Below are 5,343 nucleotides of genomic sequence, written 5' to 3'. Positions count from 1 at the left end.
GTCACTACAGAAAAAAGATAAATTCCTGTCTTTTTCGGGTGATATTGTGCTGATAGGAAAGAACATGGAAGACATGGAGAAAATGAGAACTGCGCTAATGGAAGAAGCTAAGAAGGTAGGTCTAAATATAAGTGAAAGCAAAACTAAGTTCATGGTAGTAGGAAGAAGAGCTCGTTTAGGACCAAACCATCTAAAAATCGGAAATCCAACAATACAGAAGACAGACATATTCACATACCTCTGTGTCAATATCAACCAACAAAACCTTATAGAACAAGAAATAGTAACAATAATTAAAGTCGGGGGGGGGGGGGGGGGGGGAAGATGTGTTGGAGCTATGCACAACATCGTAAAATCGAAGTTACTATCTGAGCAGACAAAAATAAGAATATATAGGGCCATCATAAAGCCAATAGTGTGCTATGTAAGTGAGACATGGAACCTGACAAAGAAAACAGAGATAAAACTCATCACTTTTGAAAATAAAATACTGAGAAAAATATATGGACCAATGAAAGAAAATGAACAGTGGAGAGTAAGGGAAAACAGAGAACTCAGACAATCATATACACTGCCTGACGTCGTAGCGAGGGTGAAAATTAAGAGACTTAGATGGTACGAACATGTGAGGAGAAGAGGGGAGAACACAGTGATAATGGCTGTAATGGATGGAGAAGCTGAATGAAAGAGACCCCCGGGACGGCCGGGAATGAAATGGAAGGATAATACCATGGGAGACATGCAGATACTGGGTCTGGGAGATGGAGATGCAGATGAGAGGGAAGTGTGGAAGGCTGGACTGAGTGAGGCCAAGGACCGGCTGCGGTTTGCGTGGCCAGTCTAAGTAACTAATTTAAGTAAGTAAGAAAGTAATATATAATAAATGTATTGCATGGTAGTTTCAGTATGTTACCATGTTACATTACCCTGGAGATACTAAAAGGTATCAGATAGATTATATAATGGTAAGACAGAGATTTAGGAACCAGGTTTTAAGTTGTAAGACATTTCCAGGGGCAGATGTGGACTCTGACCACAATCTATTGGTTATGACCTGTAGATTAAAACTGAAGAAACTGCAAAAATGTGAGAAATTAAGGAGATGGGACCTGGATAAACTGAAAGAACCAGAGGTTGTACAGAGTTTCAGGGAGAGCATAAGGGAACAATTGACAGGAATAGGGGAAAGAAATACAGTAGAAGAAGAATGGGTAGCTCTGAGGGATGTAGTAGTGAAGGCAGCAGAGGATAAAGTAGGTACAAAGACGAGGGCTGCTAGAAATCCTTGGGTAACAGAAGAAATATTGAATTTAATTGATGAAAGGAGAAAATATAAAAATGCAGTAAATGAAGCAGGCAAAAAGGAATACAGACGTCTCAAAAATGAGATTGACAGGAAGTGCAAAATGGCTAAACAGGGATGGCTAGAGGACAAATGTAAGGATGTAGAAGCTTATCTCACTAGGGGTAAGATAGATACTGCCTACAGGAAAATTAAAGAGACCTTTGGAGAGAAGAGAACCACGTGTATGAATATCAAGAGCTCAGATGGCAGCCCAGTTCTAAGCAAAGAAGGGAAGGCAGAAAGGTGGAAGGAGTATATAGAATGCTTATACAAGGGCGATGTACTTGAGGACAATATTATGGAAATAGAAGAGGATGTAGATGAAGACGAAATGGGAGATACGATACTGCGTGAAGAGTTTGACAGAGCACTGAAAGACCTGAGTCGAAACAAGGCCCCCGGAGTAGACAACATTCCATTAGAACTACTGACGGCCTTGGGAGAGCCAGTCATGACAAAACTCTACCAGCTGGTGAGCAAGATGTATGAGACAGGCGAAATACCCTCAGACTTCAAGAAGAATATAATAATTCCAATCCCAAAGAAAGCAGGTGCTGACAGATGTGAAAATTACCGAACTATCAGTTTAATAAGCCACGGCTGCAAAATACTAACGCGAATTCTTTACAGACGAATGGAAAAACTGGTGGATGCAGACCTCGGGGAGGATCAGTTTGGATTCCGTCGAAATGTTGGAACACGTGAGGCAATACTGACCTTACGACTTATCTTAGAAGAAAGATTAAGAAAAGGCAAACCTACGTTTCTAGCATTTGTAGACTTAGAGAAAGCTTTTGACAATGTTGACTGGAATACTCTTTTTCAAATTCTAAAGGTGGCAGGGGTAAAATACAGGGAGCGAAAGGCTATTTATAATTTGTACAGAAACCAGATGGCAGTAATAAGAGTCGAGGGGCATGAAAGGGAAGCAGTGGTTGGGAAAGGAGTGAGACAGGGTTGTAGCCTCTCCCCGATGTTATTCAATCTGTATATTGAGCAAGCAGTAAAGGAAACAAAAGAAAAATTCGGAGTAGGTATTAAAATTCATGGAGACGAAGTAAAAACTTTGAGGTTCGCCGATGACATTGTAATTCTGTCAGAGACGGCAAAGGACCTGGAAGAGCAGTTGAACGGAATGGACAGTGTCTTGAAAGGAGGATATAAGATGAACATTAACAAAAGCAAAACGAGGATAATGGAATGTAGTCAAATTAAATCGGGTGATGCTAAGGGAATTAGATTAGGAAATGAGACACTTAAAGTAGTAAAGGAGTTTTGCTATTTAGGAAGTAAAATAACTGATGATGGTCGAAGTAGAGAGGATATAAAATGTAGACTGGCAATGGCAAGGAAAGCGTTTCTGAAGAAGAGAAATTTGTTAACATCGAATATAGATTTATGTATCAGGAAGTCGTTTCTGAAAGTATTTGTATGGAGTGTAGCCATGTATGGAAGTGAAACATGGACGATAACTAGTTTGGACAAGAAGAGAATAGAAGCTTTCGAAATGTGGTGCTACAGAAGAATACTGAAGATAAGGTGGATAGATCACGTAACTAATGAGGAGGTATTGAATAGGATTGGGGAGAAGAGGAGTTTGTGGCACAACTTGACTAGAAGAAGGGATCGGTTGGTAGGACATGTTTTGAGGCATCAAGGGATCACAAATTTAGCATTGGAGGGCAGCGTGGAGGGTAAAAATCGTAGAGGGAGACCGAGAGATGAGTACACTAAGCAGATTCAGAAGGATGTAGGTTGCAGTAGGTACTGGGAGATGAAGCAGCTTGCACAGGATAGAGTAGCATGGAGAGCTGCATCAAACCAGTCTCAGGACTGAAGACAACAACAACAACAACCATGTTACATTTTGTCATGTTTTTCTCTTGTTTCTTAGGTTAGAATCAACTTTTGTAGAACAAATTTCGCGACGTGAAATTATCGTTCGGTGTTATTTACGATTTCCAGCGCTGTTAGCCCATGTGCATAGTACTGGAGATATAATTACAAATTAACGATTTTCAAATATTTTTTACCTTAGTTTTACTGTGAGTCCTTGTTTCTTGCCGAATTTCAGGATTCTAGGTCAAGAGAAGTACTCTATAGGTTTTAATGAATAAGTCTGCGAGTATCAAAATACACGACATAGATGGCCATATCCTTTGATAGCATTGACTAAGAAGCTTAACGTTTTTGCAGAAGCAGCGGACCATAGACCTTAGTATGTGACATAAATTTCACTAGAACGAAAAACCAGTCCAAGTTGCAGCTTGGACTGGATTTTGGTTCTACTGATTAACAGAAGTTGCTGACCCAAGCTACTCCAGCACGCTCGAAGTTCGTACATCAATTTCAATGTGATATGTTTACCCGTCCCTCAGAAGAAGGCATCTTAACAGCCGGAGGGACAGACAGACAGTCGGATAATAAATGGCAAAAACTTTTTTCGTCTGATACAATTACAAAACAACAATTTACGGATTTTTTTTCCTTCACTTGTCCGTGAAACCGTCCGTCTTGCCAAAAATCATGATTCTCGGTCAGCGGCAAGTACCCTATAGGCTTTGATGAGTGAGTCTGCGAGGACCAAAATATGTTTCACAAATGGCCGTATCTTTTGACTGCTTTGACTTAGAAGTTTAAATTTCTTACTCCGCCAAGGGACAAAGACCTTAGTATGCGACATAAATGTCATCTTGATACGTTTACCAATCCCTGAGAAAATGATTCTATAAGGGTTCCGTTTACACCGATTGAGCTACGGAAGCCTACAAATTAATGCAAGCACGCCCATGCGCGCCCTCGACAGAACATTTTAGCATGTTACTAACACAACTCCGTAGGCGATGCTGTGACACTCGGCTGGGAGGAAGCCAGTCTGACGCCTGGCCGTGGAAGAAGTTTGCACCACCAGTGTTTGGCTGGCAACAGGATCAGAGGTGCTGGCATAAATTTCACGGTCATTGTGCCAGTGTCTTTCGCAATGTCTCACGAGGTAAGGGCATACGAAACTGTTGATGCTGATCTGCCCGGTAGACAGCGGCTGCTTCTTGATGATGCTATGATTTACGGGAAGGTGTCGGCGGTGAGTGGCAGTAAGAGAGCACAAGACAGTTGGTGTGAAGAGCAGCTAGCTCAGGTCGGATTGAAGGAACGCATCGAAGCAATTCAGAGGTTGGCCGTTAGATTTGTTACTGGTAGGTTCAAACAACATGCAAGTATTACGGAAATGCTTCAGGAACTCAACTGGAAATCCCTGGAGGGAAGGCGACATTATTTACGAGGAAAATTATTGAGAAAATTTAGAGAACCAGCATCTACAGCTGACTGCATAACGATTTTACTGCCGCCGACGTACATTTCGCGTATGGGCCACGAAGATAAGAAAAATCGGGGCTCTATTTGCTAGTGGAATAGCGACGCATCGTACTGCGGCGTGCGGCGGAGTATGTATGTATATGTATATGTAGATGGGGACATTAACGTCAGGTTTCCCTTCAAGACTAATAAACCGTTTGCCTTTTACTAAAGATTTTCGTGGAGGGAGACATAAATGTAGATGTGGTCATTAACATTGCTATATTTTGAGAGTACTAAGCTACATGTTGGCACCAAATTTCACCTTCCCCCTCTATCTTCATGATACTGAAAGGCTGCAGTGAATCCACCTTTCACGGAACTATGTAGTTTTATTAGGTTCTGCAGAGTATATTTTCTCTGACTGGTTTTCTCAGACTGTTATCACGCCAGGGGGCAAGATCACGTTAGGAAACGGTCTGATTGATCTTTTCCCTCAATTTTATTACGCTTGATGTTCGGCATCCCGTGTGCCTGTACTCACCTTTCTCAAACATGGATGATTGCTTGGTTGTGTGAACGTAATTGCAAACACAAGCACACTGATAAACTCAGTTAGACTTAATCAGTTTCACCTTGTAGGCGGCAACAGCCCTTGGGTTCAAGTCACCGATGCTAGCTTGCGGCGCTAGTTCGGTGGGACG

General features: G+C 41.7%; 1 non-coding gene across 1 annotated transcript; it reads left to right on the top strand.

Moving 5' to 3' along the window:
• Positions 1-4,823: 4,823 nt before the first annotated feature.
• On the top strand, positions 4,824-4,942 carry LOC126337497 (U5 spliceosomal RNA). The gene has a single exon (XR_007565074.1). It is a non-coding gene; the product is annotated as a U5 spliceosomal RNA (small nuclear RNA).
• Positions 4,943-5,343: the final 401 nt, after the last annotated feature.

This window comes from Schistocerca gregaria, chromosome 2 (assembly GCF_023897955.1).
Source record: "Schistocerca gregaria isolate iqSchGreg1 chromosome 2, iqSchGreg1.2, whole genome shotgun sequence".
NCBI classification, from domain to species: Eukaryota; Metazoa; Arthropoda; class Insecta; order Orthoptera; family Acrididae; genus Schistocerca; species Schistocerca gregaria.
The sequence above is the reverse complement of the archived record's forward strand: the minus strand, read 5'-3'. Positions and strand labels throughout refer to the sequence as shown.